At 39.2% G+C, this 26,356-nt stretch overlaps 1 long non-coding RNA gene across 2 annotated transcripts in view; it reads right to left on the bottom strand.

Moving 5' to 3' along the window:
• LOC133569874 (uncharacterized) overlaps nucleotides 1-25,888 on the bottom strand; it is a 60,912-nt gene extending 35,024 nt beyond the window's left edge. For both annotated transcript variants that reach the window (XR_009809957.1, XR_009809956.1), the window contains exon 1: nucleotides 25,756-25,888. This is a non-coding gene — a long non-coding RNA (uncharacterized LOC133569874). The remainder of the gene's footprint in view (nucleotides 1-25,755) is intronic.
• Nucleotides 25,889-26,356: the final 468 nt, after the last annotated feature.

Below are 26,356 nucleotides of genomic sequence, written 5' to 3'. Positions count from 1 at the left end.
AAGTTCTCCCCCTCTGGTCAACATATGAAATAACAAGTGTGTGTTAAAAAAAAGTGTTCCCCTCTGGTCAACATATGAAATAACAAGTGTGTAAATAATTTGGAGCGCTCCCTCTCTGGTCAACATATGAAATAACAAGTTTGTGTAAAAATTTGAAGTGCTCCCCCTCTGGTCAATAAATGAAATAAGTGTGTGTAAAAAAAAAAAAAAAAGTGCTCCCCCTCTGGTCAACATATGAAATAACAAGTGTGCAAATAATTTGGAGTGCTCCCCTCTGGTCAACATATGAAATAACATGTGTGTGTAAAAATTTGAGATTGTCCCCTTCTGGTCAACATATGAAATAACAAGTGTGTAAATAATTTGGAGTGCTACCCCTCTGGTCAACATATGAAATAACATGTGTGTGTAAAAACTAGAAGTTGTCTCCCTCTGGTCAACATATGAAATAACAAGTGTGTGTAAAAATCTGAAGAGTTCCCCCTCTGGTCAATATATGAAATAAGTGCATGTAAAAAATTTGAAGTGCTCCCCCTGTGGTCAACATATGAAATAAGTGTGTGTAAAAATTTAAAGTGCTCCCGCTCTGGTCAACATATGAAATAACAAGTGTGTGTAAACATTTGAAGTGCTCCACCTCTGGTCAACAAATGAAATAAGTGTGTGTAAAAAATGTGAAGTGTTCCCCCTCTGGTCAACAAATGAAATAACAAGTGTGTAAATAATTTGGAGTGCTCCCCCTCTGGTCAACATATGAAATAACAAGTGTGTGTAAACATTTGAAGTGCTCCCCCTCTGGTCAACAAATGAAATAAGTGTGTGTAAAAAATGTGAAGTGTTCCCCCTCTGGTCAACAAATGAAATAACAAGTGTGTGTAAAAAATGTGAAGTGCTCCCCCCCTGGTCAACATATGAAATAACAGTTGGGTGTAAAAAATGTGAAGTGTTCCCCCTCTGGTCAACATATGAAATAACAAGTGTGTGTAAAAATTTGAAGTGCTCCCCCTCTGGTCAACATATGAAATAAAAAGTGTGTAAATAATTTGGAATGCTCCCCCTCTGGTCAACATATGAAATAGCATGTGTGTGTAAAAATTTGAAGTTGTCCACCTCTGGTCAACATATGAAATAACAAGTGTGTGTAAAAATTTGAAGTGCGCCCCCTCTGGTCAACATATGAAATAACAAGTGTGTGTAAAAATTTGAAGTGCGCCCCCCTCTGGTCAACATATGAAATAACAAGTGTGTGTAAAAAATTGAAGTGCTCCCCCTCTGGTCAACATATGAAATAACAAGTGTGTGTGTAAAAATTTGAAGTGCTCCCCCTCTGGTCAATTTGTGAAATAACAAGTGTGTGTACAAATATGAAGTGCTCCCCCTCTGGTCAACATATGAAATAACAAGTGTGTATTAATCTGGAGTGCTCCCCCTCTGGTCAACATATGAAATAACAAGTGTGTGTAAAAATTTGAAGTGCGCCCCCTCTGGTCAACATATGAAATAAGTGTGTGTAAAAATTTGAAGAGTTCCACCTCTGGTCAACATATGAAATAACAAGTGTGTGTGTGTGTAAAATATTGAAGCGTTTCCCCCTGGTCAACATATCAAATAACAAGTGTGTCTAAAATATTTTAAGTGCTCCCCCTCAAATAACAAGTGTGTTTGTAAATAATTTGAATAGAATAGAATAGAATAGAAGTGCTCCTCCTCTGGTCAAAATATGAAATAACAAGTGTGTGTAAAAAATTTGAAGTGCTCCCCCTGTGGTCAAAATGTGACATAACAAGTGTGTTTGTAAAAATTTGAAGTACTCCCCCTCTGGTCATCATATAAAATAACAAGTGTTTGTAAAAATGTAAGTGCTCCCCTACTGGTTAACATATGAAATAAGTGTGTGTAAAAAATGTGAATTGCTCCCCCTCTGGTCAACATATGAAATAACAAGTGTGTGTAAAAAATGTGCAGTGCTCCCCCTCTGGTCAACGTATGAAATTACAAGTGTGTGTAAAAAAAATTAAGTGTTCCCCTTCTGGTCAACATATGAAATAACAAGTGTGTAAATAATTTGGAGTGCTCCCCCTCTGGTCAACATATGAAATAACATGTGTGTGTAAAAATTTGAAGTTGTCCCCCTCTGGTCAACATATGAAATAAGTGTGTAAATAATTTGGAGTGCTACCCCTCTGGTCAACATATGAAATAACATGTGTGTGTAAAAACTAGGAGTTGTCCCCCTCTGGTCAACATATGAAATAACAAGTGTGTGTAAAAATTTGAAGAGTTCCCCCTCTGGTCAATATATGAAATAAGTGCATGTAAAACATTTGAAGTGCTCCCCCTGTGGTCAAAAAATGAAATAAGTGTGTGTAAAAATTTAAAGTGCTCCCCGTCTGGTCAACATATGAAATAACAAGTGTGTGTAAATATTTGAAGTGTTCACCCTCTGGTCAACAAATGAAATAAGTGTGTGTAAAAAATGTGAAGTGCTCCCCCTCTGGTCAACAAATGAAATAACAAGTGTGTGTAAAAAATGTGAAGTGCTCCCCCTCTGGTCAACATATGAAATAACAATTGGGTGTAAAAAATGTGAAGTGTTCCCCCTCTGGTCAACATATGAAATAACAAGTGTGTAAATAATTTGGAGTGCTACCCCTCTGGTCAACATATGAAATAACATGTGTGTGTAAAAACTAGAAGTTGTCCCCCTCTGGTCAACATATGAAATAAAAAGTGTGTGTAAAAATTTGAAGAGTTCCCCCTCTGGTCAATATATGAAATAACATGTGTGTAAATAATTTGGAGTGCTCCCCCTCTGGTCAACATATGAAATAAGTGCATGTAAAAAATTTGAAGTGCTCCCCTGTGGTCAACATATGAAATAAGTGTGTGTAAAAATTTAAAGTGCTCCCCGTCTGGTCAACGTATGAAATAACAAGTGTGTGTAAAAATGTTTTTAAGTGCACCCCCTCTGGTCAACATATGAAATAACAAGTGTGCGTGTAAAAATGTGAAGTGCTCCCCCTCTGCGAAGTGAATTATATTTATATAGCGCCTTTTCTCTTCTGACTCAAAGCGCTTTACATAGTGAAACCCGATATCTAAGTCACTTTACCCACCTGGGAGCAGGTGGGTAAAGTGTCCTGCCCAAGGACACAACGGCAGTGACTAGGATGGCAGAAGCGGGGATGGAACCTGGAACCCTCCAGTTGCTGAAATGGCCACTCTACCAACCAAGTACCAACACCTCTGGCCAACATATGAAATAACAAGTGTGTGTAAAAATGTGAAGTTATCCCCCTCTGGTCAACATATGAAATAACAAGTGTGTGTAAATAATTTGAAGTGCTCCCCCCCTGCTCAACATATGAAGTAACAAGTGTGTGTAAAATATTAGAAATACTCCTCCCACTCTGGTCAACATATGAAATAAGTGTGTGTAAAAAATTTCCAGGAATTCCTATTTTTTTCTAACCTTATTTCCAACATTTTTTAGTGCGATGATTCTTTTCACATTTTTCAACCCATTTCAACCGTTTCCCTGTCCTCTTTTTCAGGACAAAGGACTTGAAAAATTCCCGCATTTCCCGAAATTCCATGATACTATTTATCAATTCAAAAACTGTTATTACTTCAACATTTCTCGACCGATTTAAACAATTCCAACCCCAACAAATTCAGCTCATTCAGGACATTCATGCTCAACAAATCCCGGTTTTTCCTAAAATTCCCGAATTTCCAGGAACTTCCCCATCGAAATGAATGGGACATTTTTCCAATTTGCACAACTCCCACATTTTTCAAACCATTCCACCTTCAACACATTCAATTCATCCTGGAAATTCAAAAAATCATTTTTCCACTTCAACAAATTTCCAGGAATTCCTATTTTTTTCTAACCTAACTTCCAACATTTTTAGCGCGATGATTCCTTTTACATTTTTCAAATCATTTCAAATGTTTCACTGTCAAAACATTCCTCTTGGTCAGGACAAAGGACTTGAAAAATTCCCGCATTTCCCGAAATTCCATGATACTATTTCTCAATTCAAAAACTGTTACTACTTCAACATTTCTCGACCGATTTAAACAATTCCAACACCAACCAATTCAGCTCATTCAGGACATTCATGCTCAACAGAGCCCCGTTTTTCCTAAAATTCCCATATTTCTAGGAACTTCCCCATCGAAATGAATGGGACATTTTTCCAAGTTGCACAACTCCCACATTTTTCAACGGATTCAAACCATTCCACCTTCAACACATTCAATTAATCCTGGAAATTCCCAAAAACATTTTTCCACTTCAACACATTTCCAGGAATTCCTCTTTTTCTAACTTTATTCCTAACATTTTTCAACCCTTTTCAAATGTTTCACTGTCAAAACATTCCTCTTAGTCAGGACAAAGGACTTGAAAAATTCCCGCATTTCCCGAAATTCCGTGATACTATTTCTCAATTCAAAAACTGTTACTACTTCAACATTTCTCGACCGATTTAAACAATTCCAACACCAACCAATTCAGCTCATTCAGGACATTCATGCTCAACAGAGCCCCGTTTTTCCTAAAATTCCCATATTTCTAGGAACTTCCCCATCGAAATGAATGGGACATTTTTCCAAGTTGCACAACTCCCACATTTTTCAACGGATTCAAACCATTCCACCTTCAACACATTCAATTAATCCTGGAAATTCCCAAAAACATTTTTCCACTTCAACACATTTCCAGGAATTCCTCTTTTTCTAACTTTATTCCTAACATTTTTCAACCCTTTTCAAATGTTTCACTGTCAAAACATTCCTCTTGGTCAGGACAAAGGACTTGAAAAATTCCCGCATTTCCCCAAATTCCGTAAAACTATTTCTCAATTCAAAAACTGTTACTACTTCAACATTTCTCGACCGATTTAAACAATTCCAACACCAACCAATTCAGCTCATTCCGGACATTCATGCTCAGCAAAGCCCCGTTTTTCCTAAAATTCCCAAATTTCCAGGAACTTCCCCATCGAAATGAATGGGACATTTTTCCAAGTTGTACAACTCCCACATTTTTCAAACCGATTCAAACCATTCCACTTTCAATTCATCCTGGAAATTCAAAAAAACATTTTTCCACTTCAACAAATTTCCAGGAATTCCTATTTTTTTCTAACCTAACTTCCAACATTTTTAGCGCGATGATTCCTTTTACATTTTTCAAATCATTTCAACGGTTTCTGTCAAAACATTCTTCTTGGTCAAGACAAAGGACTTGAAAAATTCCCGCATTTCCCGAAATTCCGTAAAACTATTTCTCAATTCAAAAACTGTTACTACTTCAACATTTCTCGACCGATTTAAACAATTCCGACACCAACCAATTCAGCTCATTCCGGACATTCATGCTCAACAAAACCCCGTTTTTCCTAAAATTCCCAAATTTCCAGGAACTTCCCCATCGAAATGAATGGGACATTTTTCAAAGTTGCACAACTCCCACATTTTTCAAACCGATTCAAACCATTCCACTTTCAATTCATCCTGGAAATTCAAAAAAACATTTTTCCACTTCAACAAATTTCCAGGAATTCCTATTTTTTTCTAACCTAACTTCCAACATTTTTAGTACGATGATTCCTTTTACATTTTTCAACCCATTTCAACCGTTTCACTGTCAAAACATTCCTCTTAGTCAGGACAAAGGACTTGAAAAATTCCCGCATTTCCCGAAATTCCGTGATACTATTTCTCAATTCAAAAACTGTTACTACTTCAACATCTCTTGACCCATTTAAACAATTCCAACACCAACCAATTCAGCTCATTCAGGACATTCATGCTCAACAAAGCCCCATTTTTCCTAAAATTCCCAAATTTCCAGGAACTTCCCCATCAAAATGAATAGGACATTTTTCCAAGTTGTACAACTCCCACATTTTTCAAACCAATTCAAACCATTCCACTTTCAATTCATCCTGGAAATTCAAAAAAACATTTTTCCACTTCAACAAATTTCCAGGAATTCCTATTTTTTTCGAACCTAACTTCCAACATTTTTAGCGCGATGATTCTTTTTACATTTTTCAAATAATTTCAACGGTTTCACTGTCAAAACATTCCTCTTAGTCAGGACAAAGGACTTGAAAAATTCCCGCATTTCCCGAAATTCCGAAATACTATTTCTCAATTCAAAAACTGTTACTACTTCAACATTTCTCGACCGATTTAAACAATTCCAACACCAACCAATTCAGCTCATTCCGGACATTCATGCTCAACAAAGCCCCGTTTTTCCTAAAATTACCAAATATCCAGGAACTTCCCCATCGAAATGAATGGGACATTTTTCCAAGTTGCACAACTCCCACATTTTCCAACCGATTCAAACCATTCCACCTTCAACACATTCAATTCATCCTGGAAATTCAAAAAAACATTTTTCCACTTCAACAAATTTCCAGGAATTCCTATTTTTTTCGAACCTAACTTCCAACATTTTTAGCGCGATGATTCTTTTTACATTTTTCAAATAATTTCAACGATTTCACTATCAAAACATTCCTCTTATTTAGGACAAAGGACTTGAAAAATTCCCGCATTTCCCGAAATTCCGTAATACTATTTCTCAATTCAAAAACTGTTACTACTTCAACATTTCTCGACCGATTTAAACAATTCCAACACCAACCAATTCAGCTCATTCCGGACATTCATGCTCGAAAAAGCCCCGTTTTTCCTAAAATTCCCAAATTTCCAGGAACTTCCCCATCGAAATGAATGGGACATTTTTCCAATTTGTACAACTCCCACATTTTTCAAACCGATTCAAACCATTCCACCTTCAACACATTCAATTCATTCTGGAAATTCAAAAAATAATTTTTCCACTTCAACATATTTCCAGGAATTCCTATTTTTTTCTAACCTAACTTCCAACATTTTTAGCGCGATGATTCCTTTTACATTTTTCAAATCATTTCAACGGTTTCACTGTCAAAACATTCCTCTTGGTCAGGACAAAGGACTTGAAAAATTCCCGCATTTCCCGAAATTCCGTGATATTATATCTCAATTCAAAAACTGTTACTACTTCAACATCTCTTAACCGATTTAAAGAATTCCAACACCAACCAATTCAGCTCATTCAGGACATTCATGCTCAACAAAGCCCCGTTTTTCCTAAAATTCCCAAATTTCCAGGAACTTCCCCATTGAAATGAATGGGACATTTTTCCAAGTTGCACAACTCCCACATTTTTCAAACCGATTCAAACCATTCCACCTTCAACACATTCAATTCATCCTGGAAATTCAAAAAATAATTTTTCCACTTCAACAAATTTCCAGGAATTCCTCTTTTTCTAACTTTATTTCAAACATTTTTCAACCCTTTTCAAATGTTTCACTGTCAAAACATTCCTCTTAGTCAGGACAAAGGACTTGAAAAATTCCTGCATTTCCCGAAATTCCGTAATACTATTTCTCAATTCAAAAACTGTTACTACTTCAACATCTCTTGACCGGTTTAAACAATTTCAACACCAACCAATTCAGCTCATTCCGGACATTCATGCTCAACAAAACCCCGTTTTTCCTAAAATTCCCAAATTTCCAGGAAGTTCCCCATTGAAATGAATGGGACATTTTTCCAAGTTGCACAACTCCCACATTTTTCAACCGATTCAAACCATTCCACCTTCAATACATTCAATTCATCCTGGAAATTCAAAAAATAATTTTTCCACTTCAACAAATTTCCAGGAATTCCTATTTTTTTCTAACCTAACTTCCAACATTTTTAGCGCGATGATTCTTTTTACATTTTTTGAATAATTTCAACGGTTTCTGTCAAAACATTCCTCTTAGTCAGGACAAAGGACTTGAAAAATTCCCACATTTCCCGAAATTCCGAAATACTATTTCTCAATTCAAAAACCGTTAGTACTTCAACATCTCTTGACCGGTTTAAACAATTCCGACACCAACCAATTCAGCTCATTCAGGACATTCATGCTCAAAAAAGCCCTGTTTTTCCTAAAATTCCCAAATTTCCAGGAAGTTCCCCATCGAAATGAATGGGACATTTTTCCAAGTTGCACAACTCCCACATTTTTCAACCGATTCAAACCATTCCACCTTCAACACATTCAATTCATCCTGGAAATTCAAAAAATCATTTTTCCACTTCAACAAATTTCCAGGAATTCCTATTTTTTTCTAACCTAACTTCCAACATTTTTAGCGCGATGATTCTTTTTACATTTTTTGAATAATTTCAACGGTTTCACTGTCAAAACATTCCTCTTAGTCAGGACAAAGGACTTGAAAAATTCCCGCATTTCCCGAAATTCCGAAATACTATTTCTCAATTCAAAAACCGTTACTACTTCAACATCTCTTGACCGGTTTAAACAATTCCAACACCAACCAATTCAGCTCATTCAGGACATTCATGCTCAACAAAGCCCCATTTTTCCTAAAATTCCCAAATTTCCAGGAACTTCCCTATCAAAATGAATAGGACATTTTTCCAAGTTGCACAACTCCCACATTTTCCAAACCGATTCAAACCATTCCACTTTCAATTCATCCTGGAAATTCAAAAAAACATTTTTCCACTCCAACAAATTTCCAGGAATTCCTATTTTTTTCGAACCTAACTTCCAATATTTTTAGCGCGATGATTCTTTTTACATTTTTCAAATAATTTCAACGGTTTCACTGTCAAAACATTCCTCTTAGTCAGGACAAAGGACTTGAAAAATTCCCGCATTTCCCGAAATTCCGAAATACTATTTCCCAATTCAAAAACTGTTACTACTTCAACATTTCTCGACCGATTTTAACAATTCCAACACCAACCAATTCAGCTCATTCCGGACATTCATGCTCAACAAAGCCCCGTTTTTCCTAAAATTCCCAAATTTCCAGGAACTTCCCCATTGAAATGAATGGGACATTATTTCCAAGTTGCACAACTCCCACATTTTTCAACCGATTCAAACCATTCCACCTTCAACACATTCAATTAATCTTGGAAATTCCCAAAAAACATTTTTCCACCTTAACACATTTCCAGGAATTCTTATTTATTTCTAACATAATTTCCAACATTTTTAGTGCGATGATTCCTTTTACATTTTTCAACCCATTTCAACCGTTTCACTGTCAAAACATTCCTCTTCGTCAGGACAAAGGACTTGAAAAATTCCCGCATTTCCCGAAATTCCGAAATACTATTTCTCAATTCAAAAACTGTTACTACTTCAACATTTCTCGACCGATTTTAACAATTCCAACACCAACCAATTCAGCTCATTCAGGACATTCATGCTCAACAAAGCCCCGTTTTTCCTAAAATTCCCAAATTTCCAGGAACTTCCCCATCGAAATGAATGGGACATTTTTCCAAGTTGCACAACTCCCACATTTTTCAATCGATTCAAACCATTCCACCTTCAACACATTCAATTCATCCTGGACATTCAAACTAACACTTTCCCAAGTCTCTGACCAAATTTCGGTTTTCCTGGAAATTCAAACTCTTCGATATTCAAACCATTCTTAGATTCGTACTACATTCTGTTAGCATTTCAGTTCAACTTCAGCATTGGAGCATTCACACGCACTTCCTTCAGTTTCATCTAGTTTATACATCAAATATTATTATTGCTATTATCGGTTTGAATTGAATTATGATCCGAATCATCGCCCCAAGAATCGGAGCCAATTCGAAATGTGAGTTGTCGCAAGATCCCCATCCCTACTCTGTAGTGTCACAGACCATGTTTTCATTGATTGTTAGCCCGCAGACTTCAAAGGCTCATGCGACAGACAATACAAACTTCCCAAATGCTAGGATACTAAATAATAAAAGTGGCGCAAACTGACGGATGAGTCGAGACGGCCTGGTTTTTGCTTTCGGAAAAACACAGAGAGAATCTTTGAGGGTTAACCCTGCACACAGACGGCTGTTGTTTGCAGGCGGACACGGGACAAACAGTCCTGTGTCTTGTCACGGGTGAATGTGCGCTTTACCCAAAAAGAAGACCGGCTCTTCTGACCTCTCCTCAAGGCGTCGATTAAAAAGGCAGCCAGCAGCATGGTCGGGGGGAGGTGGTAACCTCTGCACAAAAGAGGGTGTCCAAGTGCCGCCTTGACGGTCAGTGGGGACTTCTATTAAGTGAAATAACTGCATTGACACCGCAAAACAGAGCTAAGAGAAAAAAAACAGATTTGAGGGAAAACATTTAGTGAAATGATTTTTACTTGAGAAGACATCTTAAATTAAGATGTGTACATCTTGAAATTAGCAGGACTTTTAACCTAGAAATAAGTATTTTATCCAGAAAACAAGCATTAATTACTAAACAAAGCATCCTCAAAATTGATTAAATACCTTTAAACATACATTTTCTATAGTTATTCTCTTAATTTTAACATATATAAACTAGAACAGAAAACATGTTTATCGATGATGAAATTAAAATTGGTCCATTACTTCAAATCATATTTCTTAAAACTTGGGACATTTTCTAGAAACACAATTTTACAAAACCCGTTTCCATATGAGTTGGGAAATTGTGTTAAATGTAAATATAAATGGAATACAATGATTTGCAAATCATTTTCAACCCATGTTCAATTGATTGCACTACAGAGACAAGATATTTGATGTTCAAACTCATAAACTTTATTTTTTTTCCATCCATCGTTTCTGGGTGTTGTTGATAAATGGCTTTCGCTTTGCATAGTAGAGCTTTAACTTGCACTTACAGATGTAGCGACGAACTGAATTTAGTGACAGTGGTTTTCTGAAGTGTTCCTTGGCCCATGTGGTGATATCCTTTAGAGATTGAAGTCTGTTTTTGATACAGTGCCATCTGAGGGATCGAAGGTCACGGTCATTCAATGTTGGTTTCCGGCCATGCCGCTTACGTGGTGTGATTTCTCCAGATTCTCTGAACCTTTTTTTTTGTATTTTTTTGGGGCAAATAATAATTAACTTAGAGTTTCATGGCTGCAACACGTGCCAAAGTAGTTGGGAAAGGGCATGTTCACCACTGTTTTACATCACCTTTTCTTTTAACAACACTTAATAAATGTTTGGGAACTGAGGAAACTAATTGTTGTAGCTTTGAAAGTGGAATTCTTTCCCATTCTTGTTTTATGTAGAGCTTCAGTCGTTCAACAGTCCGGGGTCTCCGCTGTCGTATTTTACGCTTCATAATGCGCCACAAATTTTCCATGGGAGACAGGTCTGGACTGCAGGCAGGCAAGGTAAGTACCCACACTCTTTTTTTAAGAAGCCACGCTGTTGTAACACGTGCTGAATGTGGCTTGGCATTGTCTTGCTGAAATAAGCGGGGGCGTCCGGATGACACGATGTCGAATATTTCCAAAAACAATTTGAAATGTGGACTCGTCAGACCACAGAACACTTTTTCCACTTTGCATCAGTCCGTCTTAGATGAGCTCGGGCCCAGAGAAGCCTGCGGCGTTTCTGGATGTTGTTGATAAATGGCTTTCGCTTTGCATAGTAGAGTTTTAACTTGCACTTACAGATGTAGCGACAAACTGTATTTAGTGACAGTGGTTTTCTGAAGTGTTCCTGAGCCCATGTGGAGATATCCTTTCGAGATTGATGTTGTTTTTTTGATACAGTGCCGTCATTCAAAGTTGGTTTCCGGCCATGCCGCTTACGTGGAGTGATTTCTCCAGATTCTTTGAACATTTTGATGATATTATGGACCGCAGATGTTGAAATCCCTAAATTTATTGCAATTGCACTTTGAGAAAGGTTGTTCTTAGACTGTTTGACTATTTGCTGACGCAGTTGTGGACAAAGGGGTGTACCTCGCTCCATCCTTTCTTGTGAAAGACTGAGCATTTTTTGGGACGCTGTTTTTATACCCAATCATGGCACCCACCTGTTCCCAATTAGCCTGCACACCTGTGGGATGTTCCAAATAAGTGTTTGATGAGCATTCCTCAACTTTATCAGTATTTTTTGCCACCTTTCCCAACTTCTTTGTCACGTGTTGCTGGCATCAAATTCTAAAGTTAATGATTTGCCAAAAAATAAATAAAGTTTTTGAGTATGGACATCAAATATTTTGTCTTTGTAGCATATTCAACTGAATATGGGTTGAAAAGGATTTGCAAATCATTGTATTCCGTTTATATTTACATCGAACACAATTTCCCAACTCATATGGAAACGGGGTTCTGAAAACCGGACTGAAAAACTGGTCTACAACGGGAAGTGGAAGATAAAGATAACTCGTTTTATTATGTGTACACATTACTTTGTTCTGTATTAAATGGAAATGATGGATCGACTGTGGAGGTAGGAACATAAACACCACTTTATTAAAAGGTTATTCCTTAACACACCCTTTATATATTTATTTTTTACCGGAACTGTTTATTCCATTTGTATTTGATTCATTGGTATTGCATTTATTAAAGCCTAACCGCTCTTATTTTGGAGGGAACTTTGCATAACCCTGCTAACCAACCAACCGACAAAACTGGTGTTTGAATTATTGCCCTGCATGTTTAGTAAAGTCGGTCATATTTTGGCCGTCGGTATGTTTTTTTTCCTGAAGGTCTCACATTTTCAGTCAGCTCCCAGGGTCCCGGCGGGCAGCGTTCATCTAGAACAGCGTGGTGTTGTTTATACTTTTGAGCGGAGCAACATAAATCCGAAAGTAAACCTAATCCGTCAGTAATTGTAAACAGTCTGTCACAGTAATGGCCAGCGGGAAGAAATTAGGACCTCGGGGCGAACCCCCCCTGGCCCCCCTGCCTCCCTTTGGACTTCCCACCATCCTTGTTTACTTCTGTGCATCTGAAAACTAACATTGGTGCCTCCTGTGTCGCAGTCCGAGGAAGGAAGGAAGGAGCAGCCAGGAACTTCCTGTCCTGGATAGGGGATGTGAGCAAAAGGTGGAGCCGCCAGGTTCCTTAAGGTCAACCACCCGGCGTTCTGTCTGAGAGTCTCTCTGTGACACCCAAGCAGGCCAGACAGCTCGCAAGATAAAACAAGCAACAGGAAGGAGACGACCCAGAACCCCGCAGCCGCCCGACATGACAGAGCCACTATTCATTTTTTTTCAGGAAGTACGAAAGCAAAACAAGATCAGCGAGATCAGATGCTGCGGAGGAAATGGCAAGTAAGGGCGGATAGGAGAAGAACTTCATTAAAAACCTTCTCGCTGAGACTTTGGATAACCTGAGGTGTTTTTTCTCAAAGACAACAAAGTCATGAAAGCAATATTTAAAGCTAAAGTACACCTGCTAATGGCGGCCCGGGGTCCAAAGGACACCATCGAGTTCAGTTCAAAACTTAGGAGACAAACATTTTCGCAGCAAATCCCAAAAAACTGTAAACCCCTTGGCAGATCCGTGCATTGACATTTGAAATTTGCTCGCAAACACAGAACGCTGGACTCCAAACCTGTGATTACCTTGGGGGCGTTCCTCAAGGCTCCCTTTTAAGTCCTGTCCTCCTTTTTAATCAGGTACAAATATCTGATTCATGTAACTAAGGTGATCCTATACCTTGTTTACTTCAGATGTGGTCAGTAGTCCACCCATTCACATTCTTCCGCTTGTCCGAAGTCAGGTCGAGGGGTTAGTAGCCTAAGCGAGGAAGCCCAGGCTTCCCTCTACCCAGCCACTTCGTCCCATAACGCTCCCAAGCCAGCCGGGAGACAGTCTCTCCACCTTCTCCTGGGCCTTCCCCGTGGTTTCCTACCGGTCGGATGTGCCCTTAACACATCCCAAGGAAGGCATTCGGGGGACATTCTGACCAGATACCCAAACCACCTCATCTGGCTCGTCTCGATGTGGAGGACAACCGGCTTACTCTGAGCTCCTCCCAGATGAGAGAACTTCTCACCCTATCTCCAAGGGACAGAGGTAAGTATTTTTGTCCGCTTGTACCCGAGATCTTGTCCTTTCGGTCATAACCCAAAGCTCATGACCGTAGGTGAGGATAGGGATGTAGCTCGACGGGTAAATTGAGATGACCAATGCATAGTCCGCATCACTGAAGACGCTGCACCGATCCGCCAGTTGATCTCACGATCCAATCTTCCCTAACTTATGAGAAAGTCCCCAAGGTACTTGAACTTCTCTCCTTGGGGTAAGGTCTCCTTCCCAACTCAGAGTAGGCACTCCACCCTTTTCTGGGCGAGAACCATAGACTCTGACTTGAAAGTGCCGATTTTTGGACCCAGTCGCTTCACACTCCACCGCGAACCGATCCAGTGTTGGCTGAAGATCCAGGCCAGATGAAGCCATCAGGACCACATCATCCGCAAAAAGCAGAGACCTAATCCTGCAGCAACCACACCGGATCCCCTCAACGCCCTGACTGCGCCTAGAAATTCGGTCCATAAAAGTTGCAAACAGAATCAGTGACAATGGGGCAGACCTGGGAGAGTCCAGACCTCACTGGAAGCAAGTCCAACTTACTGCCGGCAATGCGGACCAAACTCTGACACTGATCATACAGGGAGCGCACCGCCACAATTGGCAGTCCAATACCCTATACTTTGAGCACTCTCCACAGGACTTCCCTAGGGACACGGTCAAATGCCTTCTCCAAGTCCCCAAAACAATTGTAGACTGGTTGGGCAAACTCCCATGCACCCGCAAGGATACTGCGGAGAGTATAAAGTATAAGACTAAAAGTGAGATCTGAAGATCCCACTGGATCGGTTTGCAGCCGAGTCTGAAGCGACTGGGATGAGAATCAGAACCTCCAAGTCCGAGTCCAAGGTTCTCGCCCGGAAAAGGGTGGAGCGCCATCTCCGGGTTAGGGAGGAGACCCTGCCCCAAGTGCAGGAGTTCAAGTACCTCAGAGTCTTGTTCACGCGTGAAGAAAGAGTGGATCGTGAGATCGACAGGCGGATCGGTGCGGCGTCTTCAGTAATGTGGACGCTGTATTGATCTGTTGTGGTGAAGAAGGAGCTGAGCCGGAAGGCAAAGCCCTCAATTTACCGGTCGATCTACGTTCCCATCCTCACCTATGGTCATGAGCTTTGGGTTATGACCGAAAGGACAAGATCACGGGTACAAGCGGCCTAAATGAGTTTCCTCTGCCGGGTGGCGGGTCTCTCCCTTAGAGATAGGGTGAGAAGCTCGGTTATCCGGGGGGAGCTCCGCATGGAGAGGAGCCATATGAGGTGGTTCGGGCATCTGGTCAGGATGCCACCCGAACGCCTCCCAAGGGAGGTGTTTCGGGCACTTCCGACCAGTAGGGAGACCCAGGACACATTGGGAAGACTTTGTCTCCCGGCTGGCCTGGGAACGCCTCGAGATCCCCTCTGGGAAGAGCTGGACGAAGTGGCTGGGGAGAGGAAAGTCTGGTGTTCCCTGCTTAGGCTTTCACCCCCACGACCCGACTTCGGATAAGCGGAAGAAGATAAATGGATGGATAGAGTAAAAGGGAAAGGAGAAGTCCTGCCACCCGGTCCTTAGCTTTTTGGAAATGTGCACCCCTAAACAATTTCGTTCAATATCTCTGCCCAAGAGGTTGTGGTTCTAAACACCCACAGTGTTTAAGCTTGAGGAAAAAGACCCAGAGGTACTTGAACTTCTCCCTTTGGGGCACGATCTCCTGCCCAACCCGGAGTTGGCCCCGATCGTCCAATAGGATTACTCTGATCTCACTTAACTTTTATAGCCCAGCAGAGAGAATCTGGGTCTCGCTGGTGTATACCAGAAGACTACCAACTCAAAACTGTAATTTGCATGCCAGGCCAGTAGTTGGCGACGGTAGCACATCTGCCTACCGAACACCTACCCTCTACATCTTTAAAAATGCGCCCAACGCGTCGCAACCTTTTACCAGCTCCAAAACAAATTGTTGTTAAACACGCACAATCCTAACCACACAACGATGAACAAAAACCTGTAGGCGCCACCTCGGCCCAGACTCTTGTGGTTGTCACCGCGAGCATAAATCACTCGTTTCCACACAGAAGTTGCGAACAATAGCGAGCAAACAAGGATGACGGCGGAAGAAGAGACCGTCCTCTCCCAAACACACAAATTCCGAGCTGCCTTGTGAGTCCAGTCAACGAGGAGATGAATGGCGGCGGCGTGTGTCAGCACCAAGCAAACATGCCGGACAGACAGTTAGCAACCGGTCAAGAGGAGTCGTTGTACCAGAAGTGACTAAAGTCCCACTCATTGTTGACCGACTCCGGGGTCTTAATATATCATAACAAAATGTAAGGATCGTACTACAAGATAAATACAAGACAACTTTTATTCAAATGTCCTGAACTAATTTGGGTACAGATCCAGGACCAAGTAGCTACACGGCCAGTATTGGTCATTGAATGATTACATTTTTGATCACATTTGTATTCTAAATAATCAATAATATGTATTTGTGAGGGGAGTGGCGTGCGGGCCTGCATCGAGGCCGACGACAGGTGGGTAGAGGGCCCAGCTGGGCACATTTATCTGATCACTTGTCACTCTAAAAAAGGGCAGGGAAGGGAGAGGTTGGAGAAGTTGGAGTTGATGGTCGAGAGGGACACTGAGCACCAGCAAGACCGAGACGTAAAATCAAATGTACCGTCTTACCATGTACTTAAATGCTTAAGTCCCGTCTTAAAACTAATTTGTATACTCTAGCGTTTAACTAGACACCCCTTTTAGATCAGTTGATCTGCCGTTTCTTTTCTGCTCTGCCCCTGTCTGCCTTGTTGAGGAGGGGAGGGGGCACAGGTCCGGTGGCCATGGATGAAGTGCTGGCTGTCCAGAGTCGGGACCCGGGGGGGACCGCTCGTCCGTGCATCGGTTGGGGACATCTCTGCGCTGCTGACCCGTCTCTGCTCGGGATGGTCTCATGCTGGCCCCACTATGGACTGGACTCTCACTATTATGTTCGATCCACTATGGACTGGACTCTCACTATTATGTTCGATCCACTATGGACTGGACTCTCACACTATTATGTTGGATCCACTATGGACTGGACTCTCACCATTATGTTAGATCCACTATGGACTGGACTCACACTATTATGTTAGATCCACTATGGACTGGACTCTCACACTATTATGTTAGATCCACTATGGACTGGACTCTCACACTATTATGTTAGATCCACTATGGACTGGACTCTCACACTATTATGGTAGATACACTATGGACTGGACTCTCACACTATTATGTTGGATCCACTATTGACTGGACTCTCAAAATATTGTGGTAGATCCACTATGGACTGGACTCTCACACTATTATGTTAGATCCACTATGGACTGGACTCTCACACTATTATGTTAGATCCACTATGGACTGGACTCTCACTATTATGTTAGATTCACAATGGACTGGACTCTCACTATTATGTTAGATCCACTATGGACTGGACTCTCACACTATTATGTTAGATCCACTATGGACTGGACTCTCACTATTATGTTAGATCCACTATGGACTGGACTCTCACTATTATGTTAGATCCACTATGGACTGAATTTTCACTATTATGTTAGATCCACTATGGACTGGACTCTCATTATTATGTTAGATCCACTATGGATTGGACTCTCACTATTATGTTAGATCCACTATGGACTGGACTCTCACACTATTATGTTAGATCCACTATGGACTGGACTCTCACATATTATGTTAGATCCACTATGGACTAGAGTCTCACGATTATGTTAGATCCACTATGGACTGGACTGTCACTATTATGTTAGATCCACTATGGACTGGACTCTCATACTATAATGTTGGATCCACTATTGACTGGACTCTCACAATATTGTGCTTGACCCACTCGACGTCCATTGCATCCGGTCTACCTAAATAGCCCTAAATCCCGAGTGTCTCAAAGGGCTGCACAAACCACAATGACATCCTCGGTTCAGATCCCACATAAGGGCAAGGAAAAACTCACAACTCAGTGGGATGTCAATGTGAATGACTATGAGAAACCTTGGAGAGGACCGCAGATGTGGGTGATACCCCCTCCTCAAGGGGAGACCGGATGCAATGGACGTCGAGTGGGTCTAACATAATAGTGTGAAAGTCCAGTCCATAGTGGATCCAAGATAATAGTGAGAGTCCAGTCCATAGTGGATCCAACATAATAGTGTGGGAGTCCAGTCCATAGTGGATCTAACATAGTAGTAAGAGTCTAGTCCATAGTGGTTCTAACATAATAGTGAGAGTCCAGTCCATAGTGGATCTAACATAATAGTGATAACTCAGTCCATAGTAGATCTAAGATAATAGTGAGAGTCCAGTCCATAGTGGATCCAACATAATAGTGAGAATCCAGTCCATTGTAAATCTAACATAATAGTGAGAGTCCAGTCCATAGTGGATCTAACATAATAGTGTGAGAGTCCAGTCCATAGTGGATCTAAAATAATAGTGTGAGAGTCCAGTCCATAGTGTATCTAACATAATAGTGAGAGTCCAGTCCATAGTGGATCCAACATAATAGTGAGAATCCAGTCCATAGTGTATCTAACATAATAGTGAGAGTCCAGTCCATAGTGGATCTAACATAATATTGTGAGAGTCCAGTCCATAGTGGATCTAACATAATAGTGAGAGTCCAGTCCATAGTGGATCTAACATAATAGTGTGAGAGTCCAGTCCATAGTGGATCTAACATAATATTGTGAGAGTCCAGTCCATAGTGGATCTAACATAATAGTGAGAGTCCAGTCCATAGTGGATCTAACATAATAGTGTGAGAGTCCAGTCCATAGTGGATCTAACATAATATTGTGATAGTCCAGTCCATAGTGGATCTAACATAATAGTGAGAGTCCAATCCATAGTGGATCTATCATAATAGTGAGAGTCCAGTCCATAGTGGATCTAACATAATAGTGAAAATTCAGTCCATAGTGGATCTAACATAATAATGAGAGTCCAGTCCATAGTGGATCTAACATAATAGTGAAAATTCAGTCCATAGTGGATCTAACATAATAGTGAGAGTCCAGTCCATAGTGGATCTAACATAATAGTGAGAGTCCAATCCATAGTGGATCTAACATAATAATGAGAGTCCAGTCCATAGTGGATCTAACATAATAGTAAGATTCCAGTCCATAGTGGTTCTAACATAATAGAGTCCAGTCCATAGTCCCAAGATCCCGAGCAGAGACAGGTCAACAGTGCAGAAAGGTCCCCAGCCAAGAACACATTATTTCCAGGTGTTTGCGGGCCAGATCTGGTCCCCTGGCCTGGACTTTGACACCTGTGCTGTAGATTATCCAATGGGCCAGATTGCCCAGGTCTGATCCAGCAAACCACATTTACCTTTTAGTAACGTCTCGCCTAAAAAACACACAAAGGACATTCCGATCCCAAAAGATTCTGGATGCAGTTGGAAATAATCTGATTCTTATACCGACTTCCGATATCAGTGTCGGATCAGGACGATCCTAATATTCAGCTACGTCTCTTATTTGATACTGTAGTCGTCTAGATGTGATGGATTTAACCGACATTGAGATCCGGATCAGATCTCGATCCTCAGAGGGATCACAATGTAAACGGGCGGCTGTGGACTTTTCAGTGACAGTTCTAACCTGGTTCTGCGTAATCGACTTCCAAAACGCCGTGTTTTGAAATTCCGCGAATGTTTTGAAGGAAGAGTCCGACCCCAGCGCCACTTCAAAGGGCGGCCTGGGACTTGGAACGAGGCACAGCTGACAAGCAGCGGGTCGCCTTCTGGAACAACGTGGGCTGGGGAAAGGTTCCGAGTCCCGGGTCAACACCACGCCGGTGACGAGGTAGGAGGGGCTTGTTGCGGGGGTTAAAGGTCGATGCTCGGTCACCTCACGAGGAAAAAAAAAACACCAAAACACCCAGAAGTGGTTCTTGTTTAATGATCAGGGTCTTGGGAGGTTTCAATAAGCCAAATTTAAGACTTCTTAAGACCTTTCAAGATCGTATTTCAAGACCTTTTATGAGATCTTTGGAGGATTTTAGACATGTTGAAACCTTGAATTCTAATTATTGGATACCCTGATTGATAGTAGAGGAAGTGTAGACATTATTAGTCTTCCCAATCAATCAATCAATCAATGTTTATTTATATAGCCCCAAATCACAAATGTCTCAAAGGACTGCACAAATCATTACGACTACAACATCCTCGGAAGAACCCACAAAAGGGCAAGGAAAACTCACACCCAGTGGGCAGGGAGAATTCACATCCAGTGGGACGCCAGTGACAATGCTGACTATGAGAAACCTTGGAGAGGACCTCAGATGTGGGCAACCCCCACCCCTCTAGGGGACCGAAAGCAATGGATGTCGAGCGGGTCTAACATGATACTGTGAAAGTTCAATCCATAGTGGCTCCAACACAGCCGCGAGAGTTCAGTTCAAAGCGGATCCAAGACAGCAGCGAGAGTCCCGTCCGCAGGAAACCATCCCAAGCGGAGGCGGATCAGCAGCGTAGAGATGTCCCCAACCGATACACAGGCGAGCGGTCCATCCTGGGTCCCGACGAGCGGTCCATCCTGGGTCTCGACTCTGAACAGCCAGTACTTCATCAATCAATCAATCAATCAATCAAAACCCTCGTTTGATTAGTTGCTGTCTTTGTGCTGTCAGCGCTCTGTTTTCGTTTGGGTCTTGTCCGGGTGGATCTTCTTGGCTCTTTGGTTGATTAATTCATTGAATAACGTGGACCCCGACTTAAACATGTTGAAAATCGTATTCGGGTGTTACCCTTTAGTGGTCAATTGGACTCCATTCTGTTCATAACTTTTATGGACAGAATTTCTAGGCGCAGTCAAGGCGTTGAGGGAATCCGGTTTGGTGGCTGCAGGGTTGGGTCTCTGCTTTTTGCAGATGATGTGGTCCTGTTGGCTTCATCCGGCCGAGATCTTCAGCTCTCACTGGATCGGTTCGCAGCCGAGTGTGAAGCGACCGGGATGAAAATCGGCGCCTCCAAGTCCGAGTCCATGGTTCTCGACTGGAAAAGGGTGGAGTGCCATCTCCGGGTTGGGGAGAAGACCCTGCCCCAAGTGGAGGAGTTCTAGTACCTAGGAGTCTTGTTCATGAGTGAGGGAAGAGTGGATGGTGAGGTCGACAGGTGGATCAGTGCGGCGTCTTCAGTAATGCGGACGTTGTATCGATCCGTTGTGGTGAAGAAGGAGCTGAGCCAGAAGGCGAAGTTCGCAATTTACCGGTCGATCTACGTTCCCATCCTCACCTATGAGCTTTGGGTTATGACCGAAAGGACAAGATCACGCGTCCAAGCGGCTGAAATGAGTTTGGGTCTCTCCCTTAGAGATAGGGTGAGAACCTCTGTTATTCGGGAGGAGCTCAAAGTAAAGCCGCTGCTCCTCCACATGGAGAGGAGCCAGATGAGGTGGTTCGGGCATCTGGTCAAGATGCCACCCGAACGCCTCCCTAGGGAGGTGTTTAGGGCATGTCTGACCGGTAGGAGGCCACGGGGAAGACCCAGGACACGTTGGGAAGACTATGTCTCCCAGCTGGCCTGGGAACACCTCGAGATCCCCCTGGAGGAGCCGGACGAAGTGGCTGGGGAGAGGGAAGTCTGGGCTTCCCTGCTTAGGCTGCTGCCCCCGCGACCCAACCTCGGATAAACGGAAGAAGATGGATGGATTGTACGGAATATGCACTGCACTGTGCAATCTATTGATAAAAGTCTCAATCAATCAATGGTTTGAGTTGGGTTCAGGTGAGACATTTTTGTCTTGTTTGGTTTATTAAAAGTTTATTTTCAAGGACATACGTAAAAAAAATTGATGTTTGATAGTCCGAGTTTGACTTTTGGAATCTTTTCATTCACATAATTGTGTGAAATCCGAGGGTTGAACCTCGATATGACTGCTGAGTTAGTATCTTCCATGTAGTGTTTGTGTTGTAGTTATTTCGTATGGCCGCCAGAGGGCGGAAGAGTATCACATTTCAAAAAGCTTGGCCCATAAATCGTTGAAGCTTTGGTTTGATTGCACTTAATGATTCTCTTCCAAATTAATAATGTTTTATTTGTTACTGTACTGCAATCGTTTCTCAAAATTATATAATGTATAAAGAAATAAAACAAAGTATGTAAACACATACGGAAAAATACCTCCTTGATACGTCATCACAGTGAGATAAAAAAAAGAAAAATCGAAAATATGAGGTAATAAATCCAAAATTATAAAATAAAAAGTCAAAATTGTTGGATAAAAAGTAACCATTTTCGGAGTCTTAGAAAAAAAAAAGGGATTAATAAATAAAAAGTCACTATTTACAGTGAATGTCGTAAAAACTTTAAAAATAAATTACACCCATGTTTAAAAACAACATATTAAGTAAGTACTAAAAGGAATAAATAACAAAAATATTGATTGTACAAAAGTTACTTTAAGTAATTTACAATAAATCCAGGCTTGTGCGGAACAATATGTAATATAATATTAACACATTATTTTGTTTTAAGGCGAGGAATCTCATTTAAAGTGCTTTGCTGCTATCTAGTGGATTAAATGTGAACTGCACCTTGAAGTTCATATACTATAGTAAAAATCCTATGATGTTTAAAAACACTACAACAAAAAAACACCACATAAAAGATGGTTTATTTTTCTTGAAAACACGTTTTTGGAAGAATATTTTTTAAGAAATTTAACACTAATAGTTTGAAAAATACCTCCTTCGTAAGTCATCATTGTGAAGTTGAAAAAAAAATCGAAATTATGAAATAAAAAAATAAATAAACGATAAAATGAAAAAATACATAAGACACAATGTTTAAATGGTTGGAATGAAATGTATTGGATTAAAAAAAATATTGACTATGAGATAAAAAGCTTCACTTACAGTGAATGTCATAAAAGCAGCGAACAATATGTAATATTATCACTTTATTTTGTTTTAAGGCAAGGAATCTCATTCAAAGTGCTCTGCTCCTATCTAGCGGATTAAGTGTGAACTGCACCTTGAAGTGTTTTTCATCCACCGTATTATGAGGTTCATAATAAGATTTTCATAATATGAACTACAACAAAAAATACCACATAAAAGATGGTCTATTTTTCTTGAAGACACGTTTTTGGACGAATATTTTTTAAGAAAGGTAACATTATTGGTTTGAAAAATACCTCCTTTGTACGTCATGTCATCACTGTTAATTTAAAAAAAAAATGAAATTATGAGATACAAAAAAAAATCGTAAGATAAAATCCCAAATTATTAGACAAAAAGTTGAAATTGTCGGAGTCGAATTTTTTAGATTGAAAAAAAAAATCGAGATTATGAGATGAAAAAGCCATAATTACAGTGAATATCATAAAATAAAATAAAAATACAATGAAAATTATACCTATATTTAAAAACAACATATTAAGTACTAAAATGAATAAATAACAAAAATATTTCTTGTACATCAGTTACTGTAAATAAATTACAATAAAGCAGCAAACAATATGTAATATTATCACTTTATTTTGTTTTAAGGCAAGGAATCTCATTCAAAGTGCTCTGCTGCTATCTAGCGGACTAAGTGTGAACTGCACCCTGAAGTGTTATTCATATATCGTAGTAAAAAATTTATTATCATAAACTACAAAAAAAAATAGCACATAAAAGATGGTTCATTTTTCTTCAAGACACATTTTTGTACGAATATTTTTTGAGAAAGGTAACATTAATAGTTTGAAAAATACCTACTTTGTACGTCATGTCATCACTGTGAGATTTTAGTTTTTTTTTAATTGAAATTATGAGATTAAAAAAAAATATATATATATATAAGATAAAATCCAAAATTATTAGACAAAAAATTGAAATTATCGGAGTGGAATTTATTGGTTAAAAAAACGAAATTATGAGATGAAAAAGCCAGAATTACAGTGAATGTCATAAAATAAAATAAAATAAAATAATTACCTATGTTTAAAAACAACAGAGTAAGTACTAAAATGAATAAATAACAAAAATATTGCTTGTACATCAGTTACTGTAAGCAAATTACAATAAAGCAGCGAACAATATGTAATGTTATCACTTTATTTTGTTTTAAGGCAAGAAATCTCTTTTAAAGTGCTCTGCTGCCCTCTAGCGGATTAAGTGTGAACTGCACCTTGAAGTGTTATTCATATATCGTAGTAAAAATCTTATGATAAACTACAACAAAATTACAACATAAAATAAGGTTTATTTTCCTTCAAAACACGTTTTTGGACGAATATTTTTTGAGAAAGGTAACATTAATAGTTTGAAAAATACCTACTTTGTACGTCATGTCATCACTGTGAGATTTTTTTTTTAATTGAAATTATGAGATAAAAAAACAAATTTATAAAATAAAATCCAAAATTATTAGACAAAAAGTTGAAATTATCGGGGTAGAATTTATTACATGAAAAAAAAACTAAATTATGAGATGAAAAAGCCATAATTACAGTGAATGTCATAAAATAAAATATGTACCTATGTTTAAAAACAACATATTGAGTAAGTACTAAAATGAATAAATAACAAAAATATTGTTTGTACATCAGTTACTGTAAGCAAATTACAATAAAGCAGCGAACAATATGTAATATTATCACTTTATTTTGTTTTAAGGCAAGGAATCTCATTCCAAGTGCTCTGCTACCCTCTAGCGGATTAAGTGTGAACTGCACCTTGAAGTGTTATTCATATATCGTAGTAAAAATCTTATGATAAACTACAACAAAATTACAACATAAAATAAGGTTTCTTTTTCTTCAAGACATGTTTTTGTACGAATATTTTTTGAGAAAGGTAACATTAATAGTTTGAAAAATATTTCCTTTGTACGAGATGTTATCATTCTGAGATTTTTTTTTTTAATTGAAATTATGGGATAAAAAAACTAAATTATAAGATAAAATTCAAAATTAGACAAAAACTTGAAATTATCGGAGTCGAATTTATTAGATTAAAAAAAACGAGATTATGAGATGAAAAAGCCATAATTACAGTGAATGTCATAAAAGAAAAGAAAAGAAAATATATACCTATGTTTAAAAACAACATACAACAAAATTACAACATAAAATAAGGTTTATTTTCTTTCAAAACACGTTATTGGACGAATATTTTTTGAGAAAGGTAACATTAATAGTTTGAAAAATACCTAGTTTGTACGTCATGTCATCACTGTGGGATTTTTTTTTAATTGAAATTATGAGATAAAAAAAACCAAAAAGATAATATAAAATCCAAAATTATTAGACAAAAAATTGAAATTATCATAGTCGAATTTATTAGATAAAAAAAACGAAATTATGAGATGAAAAATAAAATAAAATATATATCTATGTTTAAAAACAACATATTAAGTACTAAAATGAATAAATAAAAAATATTGCTTTTACAGCAGTTAATGTAGGCAAATTACAAAAAAGCAGCGAACAATATGTAATATTATCACTTTATTTTGTTTTTAAAGGCAAATAATCTCATTCAAAGTGCTCTGCTGCCCTCTAGCGTATTAAGTGTGAACTGCACTGTGAAGTAGTAAAAATGATATCATGATAAACTACCACAAACAAAAAAGACCACATAAAAGACGACTTTTATATGTCTTGAAAACAAGTTTTTGGAGGAATATTGTCTAAGAAAGGTAGTATTAATAGTTTATTAAAATACCGAACGTCCAAAATGGCTGCCGAATGTGTCCTGTTGGAATATAGAGTATAAAGTGTGTTTTTAAGTTTGTTTATACCTCGGAATCCACATTAGCGCGGGTAAGTGAATATTACATACCTGAAGAGAATGTCCTGTGTGAAGAAAAGTCGAACATTACTGTGCTAAATGCTAACTTCTACCTTGTAAAACAAACTGTTAATCCCATGAAACCTGCACCTGTGAGCTTTACCCTGAACTCTGACTGACAGGTTCGTAAAACCCTCCTACTTCAGGACTTCCTGCCGTGGAAAATTAAATGATAAAAATAAAAAAAAACAGCACCATCTAGTGGAGCAAAGCTTGACCCACTTTTTGATGAAAGGATGAACTCACAAGTCAAGAAATTTCATGCAAATTGCTTTATTTACGAAGAACCTGTAACACCTGTACAACAGCACACACCTGTAACTATTTATTGATCTGTTGTGCCTTTTTACAGTCAGTTCCCTTTTTCCACAATCTAAAAAATACCATAATCTGCTTTAAATATGTAGAATATTTTTATTTATTGATTTATTTTTCTCTCCTGGTAAAATAAAATATACATTATATGAAATATAACAGTTTATTGGATGGACTATATACCGTAGTACCAAATGCAAGTTTATGCAAATACTTTGTGACTCGTTACGCCTTTCATGCAGCGAAAAAGAAAAAGGTTAAAGATGCCGCACATTTA

Source organism: Nerophis ophidion, linkage group LG15 (genome assembly GCF_033978795.1).
Source record: "Nerophis ophidion isolate RoL-2023_Sa linkage group LG15, RoL_Noph_v1.0, whole genome shotgun sequence".
In the NCBI taxonomy this organism is placed as follows: Eukaryota; Metazoa; Chordata; class Actinopteri; order Syngnathiformes; family Syngnathidae; genus Nerophis; species Nerophis ophidion.
The sequence above is the reverse complement of the archived record's forward strand: the minus strand, read 5'-3'. Positions and strand labels throughout refer to the sequence as shown.